A 12,233-nucleotide genomic window follows, 5' to 3' on the forward strand; every position below is an offset into this window, starting at 1 on the left:
TTTTAAAAGAGTGCATCAAAATTATTATTTTTGTTTAGAGATTTGACAGGAGACCAGCATTGATTGTTACTTCAACTAGTGCTGTTTTAGTCTTTTAATATTTATTTTAATTATTTTTAATTATTTTTTGTAATAATGTTTTCATTAATTTTTATTATATTAAAAAAACAAATAATGGCATAGAACCAGTATTCCCTCAAAAATTAATGCTACAGTAAATTTCACACTAATTACATAGAAATGCATGTGACAGACTGAATTTAAACATGAAAAATTGTGTTTTCTTGTAAAGTGTGTGTCAATAATCTATGACCTTGGAAACAAAAGCTGAAATAAAATACATTTGTACACATCCTGAAGGCATAAATATATATCCTATTACAGATTTATTTATAGAAATTTAAAATTCATATTCATTCAATCATTTTCCTTTCGGTTTAGTCCCTTTATTAATCCGGGGCACCACAGCGGAATGAACCGCCAACTTATTCAGCACGTTTTTACACAGCTGATGCCCTTCCAGCCGCAACCTATCTCTGGGAAACATCTACACACACTCATTCACACATACACTCATACACTACGGACAATTTAGCCTACCCAATTCACCTGTACCACATGTCTTTGGACTGTGGGGGAAACTGGAGCACCCGGAGGAAACCCACGCGAATGCAGGGAGAACATGCAAACTCCACACAGAAATGCCAACTGACCCAGTCGGGGCTCGAACCAGCGATCCAGCGACCGTCATGCTGTGGGGCGACAGCACTACCTACTGTGCCACTGCATCGCCTAAAATTCATATTTATAATTTTTATTTATTTAGTTGCCTTTATATATTCATTTATTTTCCTTCGGCTTAGTCCCTTTATTCATCAGTAGTTTCCACATCAGCCGAATGAACCACCAACTAATCCAGCATATGTTTTAAACAGCGGATTGCAACCCACTACTGGGAAACATCCATACACACTCGGTCACACTCATACACTACGGCCAATTTAGTTAATCAATTCACCTATAGCACATGTGTTTGGACTGTGGGGGAAACCGGAGCACCTGGAGGAAATGTTGCCCATTGTTTTTATTATTTATTAAGCAATTTCAGTTGTAATATTCTTTATCTTAAGGCTTTATGAATTGTTGGCATGATCTAAAGTTGACAAATAGCTACAAGCTATGAAAACAGAAAGATTCTTGTAATGAAACTTGTGGGCACTTTAGATTTACATTATTATTTTTATTAGTTTCATTATTACTACTGTATGTTAATGAGTGTAATTGTTTGGTTACATATGAAATATTGAAATTAAGTGTTATTTTATGTTTTTATAATATTTTTAAGGGTTTTTTTCACCTTTAATTGGGATGGGACAGTAGAGGTTACAGACAGGAAAGGGATTGGGAGCAGAGAGAGGGGAAGGGTCGGCAAAGGACCTAGAGCCTTGAGCACCATGGTGCTATATGTCAGCTATAACTATTGGCGCTATGGTTATGGCTAATTATTTTATGTTACAGAACCCAATGTTTGGGTCTAGGAGTAATAAAAATATATATATATATAATAAAGACTTTAGTCTGTGGTATATATATTTTACAGCAAATCAACGCAAAACTTTGCTGCAAATTTTAAGAAAAGCTGCAGCAAATCAGTCATTTTAGGCCGCAAAAATCAGAAAAAGTCTCTCGAAGTCCTGGAGGGACTGTTAAACATAAAAAAATATGCGTTTTAGTCCAGTTAATTATTAATTTTTATTCATTCATTTTCCTTCGGCTTAGTCTCTTTATTCATCAGGGGTCACCACAGCGAAATTAACCGCCAGCTTATACACCGTATGTTTTACATAGCGAATGCCCTTCCAGCTGCAGCCCAGTACTGGGAAGCACCCATACTGTACACACTCATTCACACACACACACACACACTCATAGACTATACAGTCAATTTAGCTTATTCAATTCCCCTATAGTGCATGTGTTTGGACTGTGGGGGAAACCGGAGCACCCCGAGGAAACCCACATAAACACGAGGAAAACATGCAAACTCCACACAGAAATGGCAACTGACCCAGCTGGGACTCGAACCAGCAACCTTCTTGCTGTGAGGCGACAGTGCTAACCACTAGGCCACCATTTTGCCATTATTAATTACATTTAATATTAATTATTAGTTAGTTTTATATGCATTTTTTTATATTAGTTAATGATTACACCACCACTGAGCATGCACAGTAATATATAGCTTTTGATCAGAAATGTGATTTTCAGATGCTAATACAGGCAAATCATAGACTTAAAAAACAGAACCCACATTCAGTGCTCAGAACATTTTAAAGACACAAGGGAAAGGTGAGCTTTTTTGATATTTAAACAACCACCTAGCAACCACACAATACCTTAGCAACCATATTTCAATGCTCTAAAATTCACTAAAGCCCACTAACACTGTGGCTTCGTGTTTTTTCATCAACAAGCACTCGCATTTTCTTCAGAAAATGGCAAAATTGAGTTTGATTACTGAAAACATCAGCATTTTAGCACCAGACTATTGTTCAAAATGTATTCCTGCAGTTCACATGTAATCACACTTATGAAAGGATTTGCTGCTGAAGAAATACAGCAGTTATTAGTCGTGTCTGAAAGCATTTGCGTGGCCAGAAAGGCTCTTTCACAGGACAGATCATTTGGGATCAAGCATCTCCTTATCTTTAACAGCATGTGTTCTGCCGACGGCGTCTCTTTCTACTGGGAGATGAAGAGCCTTTTCTAAGAGCAGAGAAGGTGTGATTCATTCACAACAGTGTATCTTTTCCTTCTAGATACTGTTTGTCATTGTTGGGTTGTGAGGTTAACACTTTAATAACTCGTCTGATTCTTATCAAAGCTGCAGCTAATGAGCTGGTTTGGCGAGTTCTTTCAGACGGCTGCTTTGAAGTCCAGCGACTTCATTACAAATAAAATGTGCGCCGGAGAATGTTTCGCCAGAACTGCTGAATGCTAAGCAGAAACAAGTGCTTTCATTTCATTTGATTTCAATTCAGACGTTTTCCATTCATGTGTTTTCCTACTGGCTGCTGGCTTTATGTTGGTCATTTTATATTATTAATAAAAAATATATTAAGGGGGCTAATAATATTGACATTAAAATGGTTTTAAAAATTGACAAATTGCTGTAATTCCCGTAAAACTAAAAGAAATAAGACTTTCTCCAAAGGAAAATTATTGTAGGAAATACTGTGAAACATTTGGTTGCTTTTTTTTTAAATGTCACTTAAACAATGTTTGTTAAATGATAATAATAATAATAATAATAATAATAATAATAATAATAATAATAATAATAATAATAATATTAATAATAATAATAATAATAATAATAATAATTAATAATAATAATATTTATAATAATAATAATAATAATAATAATAATAATAATAATATTAATAATAATAAAAATAACAATAATAATAATAATAATAATAATTAATAATAATACTATTTATAATAATAATAATAATAATAATAATAATAATAATAATAATAATAATAATGATAATAATAATAATAATAATAATAATAATAATAATAATAATAATATTAATAATAATAATAATAATAATTAATAATAATAATATTTATAATAATAATAATAATAATAATAATAATAATAATAATAATATTAATAATAATAAAAATAACAATAATAATAATAATAATAATAATAATTAATAATAATACTATTTATAATAATAATAATAATAATAATAATAATAATAATAATAATAATAATATTATTATTATTATTATTGTTATTAATAATATTAATAATAATATTATTATTAATAATAATAATAATAATAATAATAATAATAATAATAATAATAATTATTATTATAATTATAATAATAATATTATTATTATTATTATTATTATTATTATTAATAATATTAATAATAATAATAAAAATAATAATAATCGGCGATGCAGTGGCGCAGTAGGTAGTGCTGTCGCCTTACAGCAAGAAGGTCGCTGGTTCGAGCCTCAGCTGGGTCAGTTGGCATTTCTGTGTGGAGTTTGCATGTTCTCCCTGCGTTCGCGTGGGTTTCCTCCGGGTGCTCCGTTTTCCCCCACAGTCCAAAGACATGCTGTACAGGTGAATTGGGTAGGCTAAGCTGTCCATAGTGTATGAGTGTAAATGAGTGTGTGTGGATGTTTCCCAGAGATGGGTTGCGGTCGGAAGGGCATCCGCTGCGTAAAAATGTGCTGGATAAGTTGGCGGTTCATTCCGCTGTGGTAACCCCGGATTAATAAAGGGACTAAGCCGAAAAGAAAATGAATGAATAATAATAATAATTGTCTTTAACTGTACTTCTTACATGGCCTGAGGGTGTGTAAATGAAAAATTAAGGCTCTTTTTGTTTCTCAAACATTGCGAAGTGGCTTTAAAAGTGTGTTGTTGCGACTTGTGCTTGCTCAGATGGAGATTGTGAGTTTGGTGAAGGAGACAGCGAGAGGTCAGAGGCTCAGAGAGAGTCTGTGCTGACCCAGAGCAAGGTCACTTCTGTTGGGTTCGAGATGCTCCACGCAACACATCAAGCCACAAAGGAAAGGTCAGAAACCCTTTTCACATACCAAGCCCTTTTTTCCCTTGTTATTTACTCCACTGGCCAAATCTTAAAGGGATAGTTCACACAAAAAATATTATTTACTTACCATTTACTCTCCCTCAAGAGGATGTCCCCTCACAGCAAGAAGGTCGCTGGTTCGAGCCTCGGCTGGGTCAGTTGACTCTTTACTCTATTAAACTTTTAATCAGTGTACTGTAAAATATTATTATTATTATTATTATTATTATTATTATTTTATTTATTTTATTAATAACCAACTTTTAGTCTACTAAAAAGTGTTTGCACAAATTAATTAAGTCTGTTGTTTACATATTTAACCAATGAAAGCCGCTGATTGTACAACTGACTGCTTTAAAAGCATCATATTAATGATTTACTTGACAGCCGCTTTATAAAACAATCCAAACAAGGAATCTGTAAGGATCACGCTCGTCTCCTGAAGTGGAGCCCGCGGGGTGTTTTCTAACAGGGCCGTTGCTCATTTCTGACAGCGCGGCGTGGCTTCATTTCATCTGCTCTTTTAATGTGCTGAAAGACGCATGAGTGTGCAGATGAAACATTAGACACATCAGCGTGTCGCTTTCAGCTCCTCTTCTGTCGCCGACTGATGATTTAACGATGCGGATCAACAGGACGTCTTCGCTACTTGTTAGTAAACCGTCGAGTCGTCGACTAAATGATGTGTTCTTTGTAGTTGCTGTTTCACGGCTCACCTGAAAACCACTCAAAACAACACGCTCGAGTGTCAGAGAAACCCATCGACATCGCATTAGTGTCTCCATTCAGGAGATCCCAAACTGAGTTTAAACATTTCTCATCAGATTGCACAGGTATTATGGTCAGAGATGGAAAGTTTTTTTTTTTTTGGGGGGGGGGGGGGGGGGGGGGTTGTCCTGTTTTGTCTGTTTTCCAAAACTAATGACTAGCATACATTTTTTTATCATTTGATTTACACAAGGGTGACGCAGTGGCGCAGTAGGTAGTGCTATCGCCTCACAGCAAGAAGTTCGCTGGTTCGAGCCTCGGCTGGGTCAGTTGGCGTTTCTGTGTGGAGTTTGCATGTTCTCCCTGCGTTCGAGTGGGTTTCCTCCGGGTGCTCAGGTTTCCCCCACAGTCCAAAGACATGTGGTACAGGTGAATTTGGTAGGCTTAATTGTCCGTAGTGTATGAGTGTGAATAAGTGTGTATAGATGTTTCCCAGAGATGGGTTGCAGCTGGAAGGGCATCCGTTGCGCAAAACACATGCTGGATAAGTTGGCGGTTCATTCCGCTGTGGCAACCCCAGATTAATAAAGGAACTAAGCTGAAAAGAAAATGAATGAATGAATGAAATTTTCCGTAGTGTATGAGTGTGTATGGATGTTTCCCAGAGATGGTTTACAGCTGGAAGGGCTTCCGCTGATTAAAACGTGCTGGATAAGTTGGCGGTTCATTCCGCTGTGGTGACCCCAGAAAAAAATGTATAAATATATATATATATATATATATATATATATATATATATATATATATATATATATATATATATATATATATATATATATATATATATATATTGGGTCAGTTGGCGTTTCTGTGTGGAGTTTGCATGTTGTCCATGTGTTCGCGTGGGTTTCCTCCAGGTGCTCCTCCAGGTATATGTGTGTATATATATATATATATATATATATATATATATATATATATATATATATATATATACATACATACATACATACACCCCATCATACAGTACACCATTATTAGTCCTCCTGTGAAATTGAAGTTTCTAAAAAAAATTTCCCAATTGAAAAAGAGAGTTTTTAGAAATATTAAGTCAAAATTAAGTGTTTTTCCTTAACGCCACATAATCTGTTAATGAGGTAAGTTAAATGAACGTATTTCTCATAACCTCTTTACAGTATTTATGAGTTTCTTAAAAAATGAAAACAAGATTATTTTACTTCTACAGTAAACAATATCTGTCAACAGACTACATCAGCTGACCTCCCACCTAAATTCATGCTTTCACGCTTATGTCATCAAAGCAACAGGACTACATTCATACATGCGCTTAGAACTGTTTGAGCAGGCTGTGGATTACTGCTAATAACATTGTAAATAATGTTCAATTTCTTACACAGAGTGATTGCTTCGCTTCCCAAGACCACGGATATTGAATTGAACTGTTTATATGTGTTTGTTTTGAATCTAAAAAAAAACTATCACCATTTACTGCCATTATATGAATCACCAAAACACAACAGATTCAGCTCAAAACATTACTTAATGTCATCCTGCAGAAGAGAAAAAGTCTCCTACATCTTGGATGATCCAGCCTAATCTCATGAGAAAATGTAAGTATTTTACGTTTTGTCGGTTTACGAGTTCAGTCATATGAAAATGAACGATTTTAAAAAAGGAGGCGTGGCACCCAACCCCACCCCTAAACCCAACCATAATTGGGTGATGAGCAAATCGTACTGTATTGTACGAATTAGATTGTATAAATTGATACGAATTAGCCACTAAATCAAAAAGTTACGAATTGCCATGAGATTGTGTTGGATGATCTGTGGGTGAGTAAAGTAAAGTACAGTTCGGGTTTTTGGGCGAAAACTCTTTTGGCCTAAATCCTGTTAAGATTTCTGCCTTTCCATTGCAGAGTTCATCTTGGGGAAAATGTGATCTCTTCTGAAACTGTTTATATGTTTTAACTGGGGAAAAAAACTTAAGTAGGAAATATTTTTGCCTTGCATTCACACCAAATCTGCATGCATTTAAAAGTCTCTGTATATTTGAGATCTGAGTAATGAAACAGAAATACTTTTTTCTCTTCTCTCCTCAGTCTGACACGAACACACTGTAATGCATGAGGAGACTGGAGGAATTAGTAAGATAACAGCAACTTCTGGAGCCTTTCATGTAAAAAAAAACAACTTTATAAACAGCGTCCTGTCACTTTCTTATAAATTATGCAGTCTGTACTGCTGTGCTGCTTGTCAAAGCAATCGTCACGGTGCAGTCGCTGTTCAAGACTGTGTTTTTAACCTTTCATGTGCAATATTACACAGCTACGTAAACTAATTACCATTGCAGAAGCGCGCAGTGTTATTCTGTATGTGTTTTTATGCAGTTGTGAATCTGCTTGTCCGGCTGACAGCCCTGCACTGTGGGTTTCTTGTTATTTATTTAAGGTTGTAAATAGGATCTTAGTGACGGATGTTGGCAAGAGCTGCTTCAAAACTGTCTGTCAGACTGACTGTAAGCTGAGAGACATGCAGTCATACTTGTGTGAGATGTCGTAAGATGTTTGAGAAGTGCACAACGCCCACAACAACAACAACTGAAGACTCTGTTCTCTTCTGTTTTTTATTTATTTTCTGTTGTTGTTGTTGGTATTTTTTTGGTGCCTGGAATGTGCAACATCTCAATGATGTTACATTTTATTCTCACTTCAGTTTTTCTGTTTTTATTAGTAATAATAGATGGAGCACTTACCTGGCGGCTAGTCATTGATTGCACATTCCACCAGTGAGAGCTGAGTGTGAAAGTTTAATTAGCAGCGTAATAGCACAGTTTTGCTTCAAATACTGCAATGCACACAACATTGTGGGTGAGATATCAGAGTTCAAAAGAGGACAACTTGTTGGTGCACGTCTCGCTGGTGCTTCTGTGACCAACACAGCAAGTCTTTGTGATATATCAAGAGCTGCTGTATCCAAGCTAATGTCAGCCTACCACCAAGAAAAAGAACCACATCCAACTGTGGGCGCCAGAGGGAGCTGTTTAAAAGGGATGTCTGAGTGCTAACCCTGATTGCATCCAGAAAAAAAAATACAACTCACTGCAGAATTAAATGTGCTCCTCAACTGTCCTGTTTCCATCAAAACTGTTCGTTGGGAGCTCCACAGAGTCGGTATAGATGGCCATCTGCTATAGCCATACCTTTGGTAAATCGTGCCAATGCCAGACTTCGGTTTTAATGGAGCCAACAGGAAAAAAACATTAGTGTCATCTCTCTTAGATGTAATTTGCTTTCAAAGTATTTTTACAGTTCAGTTTTTGCGATCTTATAATTGCGTTTCCTTCGCAGTGCACTTTGTCGTGACAATAGTTATAGGTGACCTATTATTTAAATGCGTAATTTATGTTATGTCTCCAAAGCTGGTGAAAACAAAAAACACAGCATACATTAATGCTTTAATTATAGTAGGTTATTTATTATGTATCTGCACTGTATATGACATGGGCCTGCTGGTTAGAACATTTCTGCAGTGGTTTGCATGTGTCAAATTGTAAAAGTAGAGTTTTCAAAAAAAATAAAAAATAAATAAGCAATATCCTACTTACTAATAACAATAATAACAATAATAACAATAATAATAATAATAGTTATTATTATTATTATAATCATAATAATAACAATAACAATAATAATAATAATAATCATAACAATAATAACAATAATAATAATAATAATTATAATCATAATAATAATAATAATAATAATAATAATAATAACAATAATAATAATAATAATAATAATCATAACAATAATAATAATAATAATAATAATCATAACAATAATAATAATAACAATAACAATAATAATAATAACAATAATAATAATAATAATTATAATCATAACAATAATAATAATAACAATAATAATAATAATAATAATAATAATAATCATAATCATAACAATAATAATAATAATAATAATAATAATAATAATAATCATAACAATAATAATAATAATAATAATAATAATAATAATAATAACAATAATAATAATAATAATAATAATCATAACAATAATAATCATAACAATAATAATAATTGTCGTCATCATCATCATTAATATATATTTTTTTTATAATTTGTTTAGGGGTTTTCACCGTTGATATTGATAGGACAGTAGAGATTTAAGACAGGAAAGTGTTGGAAGCAGAGATAGGGGAAGGATCGGCAAAGGACCGTGAGCCAGGAATCGAACTCGGGTTGCCACGAGCACCTGGGTGTCGATGCACTAACCACCAGGCTATTGGCGCCTCATCATTAATATTATTGATACTATTATTAAAGTAGTTTATATGATTTATATATGAGATTAGAATACGTGTTAGCTTTTGTAAGTGATTTTATGTTTTAGAATAGAATATGTAATGTTCTCAATCATATTTGTAAAGGAAACACAGGCCCTTTTCATTTATTTTTGATTAATATGCAAAATGAGTGTATGTTTTTACCAAAACTAATATTGGATTTCTTTTTTAAAATGCGTGTGCGTGTAAAACAATATAATTTGCATAAAGAAATTATGGGGTTCTGCTCTAAAGAGTTTAGAGCATCTCTCTAGGTGTTTTACGTTATAACTAGTGTGGGTCAAACGATGGATCTGCGACAGAGAAACTACAGGTTTTGGGAAACACTCGTCACTACATCATTCTTTTCCCAAACGATGCATCGTACTATGATAGTTCAGCCGTGAGTTACATCATTCTTTGGGAAATGCACCCCTGATTGGCGAGTACTGATCGAGTCATTAAATGTGATTATCAGCCGAGTCCAATCTCCGGCCGATCGATCAGAGCATCTCTAGCTTTTACCAGTTTTTATTTGATTTGATTTGATTTTTGCCACCATTTAACAGTACACTTAAATTCGAACCAGCAATAATCTCAATTTATATCCATATAAACATTATTATACAGGTTATTTTTATTTAGATTTATATTTCTTATATACATCTGTATTCTATTGTTTGTTTGTTGATATTGGTTTATGCTAGCATTACAAAAAGCTTAGTAGTTTCATGAACTAACATTGAAAAACCCTTTTAAAGCATGCATTAGTGTGTTAACATTGTGGTTAAACAGCACTAGCACATATATTATGCACAAAGTCTTTTACTTTCTTATTCTGTTGCTTATTCTTTACTAACTTTGAACTACAGTGCCAAAAATCTCTATACTTGAATTGAAATTGCTAACAATTCATGTTAACATTCAACATATTTGTTTTATATAACATGCTACTAGCTTAGCTCAAAGTTTCCCAGCAGTGTCCAGAATTTGGCATCTTTTATCCCATAATAACCTTTACCAACTTCTGCATTCAACCCTGAGTGTCTTTACACGCACCGCTTGGCAACACTGCCAGAGCTTATGTCTAATTTATCTGACCTTTGTTTGCTTGTGTTTTTACAGACCATTGCTTTTATGGGCGCTGTTAATTTTAGCTCCGTAGTGCAGAAGACTTCAGGTGGACAAGGACAAACCTGAGCGCTGGAAAACTGCAGGATCCCGACAAGATCAGTCTGTGAGTGAAGTACACTTAAAACATCCATCACTGCACTCATACAGTCACAATGGCAATGAAAGTGTATTTATATAGCACATTTCATACACAGCGGCAATTCAAAGTGCTTTACATGAACAGGAATAAAAGAGACAAGTATAAGAGAATAAAAACAAATAATAAAAGTGATTAAAAACTGATTAAAACATGTTAAAACAGGTTTTAAAAGAATAATAACCCCTATAACTCAAAACAGGGTTATAGACCTGAGCTGAAAAACAGCAATGTCATATCCAATCACAATGATATTTATGTTAAGCATGTTTACATAGGATTGATGTTTTGATTATTGTTAATTTTCAGTATATAATAATATTATTGGAAACACTTTATTTTAACCAGTGACGTTGCCGGGTCCGTGACGTCATCAACTTTCGCTTTAAGATTTAAAGGGCTAGCATTGTACCAGACCCCCTTAAGTGGTACCGTTTGAAAGTGTAGATGCTATATTTTATGCACATATGCATCACTTTGGTTTTTATTCTACTTTACAAAAGCCATTTAAACTTAAATACACAGTATTTTGGATACCCGAGCTGGGTATTGAACATTGGTTAATTTTTATATTTTTCATATGGTTCATATACAAGTCATAGCTCAAATAAAAGCCCTTCCTGGTGCTCATACAGTTCTAGCATTGTTTTTACTGAATTATATTCTCATATCAAACAGTTGTCGAATGAATCGCGGTGTTTCCATGGCGCAGAATTGAAAACAATACATTTATGATCAATAAGCAGCCCCAGATAGCACAGACAGCTGTCATCTCTTACCTTATGCTGTGCGCTTCAGGGACATTTTCCCTCTGTTTTTGGGGTGATGTGCATAAGTAACCCTTTTATATGTCTGATGTGGTCCAAACACAGTGAATTATGTTTGATAAAAACAAAAGAATAGTGAAATATGAAAACAATAATCAGTCCCTGTGGCTTGTATAGCACCTCTCATCAGTTGGAATACAATAACTTTTGCATAGATTATGGTAGAGACATTTTTCTTTTTTTCCTATGATTACAGACATGTGCTGAAACCACCAAAATTAATTACAGCAAGCTAGAGCACACAGAACCTAAAACTTTCAACATTGAGTTTATAAAAAAAAAAATACAAAAGGCGCCTCTTTTTTAGGTGTTTATTATAACACAGATAACATATACAGCTATTTTAAACACTTTCAATAGTGTTTTATGAAAATTCAAAGGGTTTTCTTTAAAATGAAACCAAATTTTTGCATTTACACCTCTGCATGTGGATTTGGGA

The 12,233-nt window shown here is 33.9% G+C and overlaps 1 pseudogene; it reads left to right on the forward strand.

The window, feature by feature from the left end:
* Nucleotides 1-3,264: 3,264 nt before the first annotated feature.
* Nucleotides 3,265-12,233, forward strand: part of LOC130221421 (probable serine/threonine-protein kinase clkA) — a 90,702-nt pseudogene continuing 81,733 nt past the window's right edge.

The sequence above is a fragment of the Danio aesculapii genome, chromosome 1 (assembly GCF_903798145.1).
Source record: "Danio aesculapii chromosome 1, fDanAes4.1, whole genome shotgun sequence".
Lineage (NCBI taxonomy): Eukaryota > Metazoa > Chordata > Actinopteri > Cypriniformes > Danionidae > Danio > Danio aesculapii.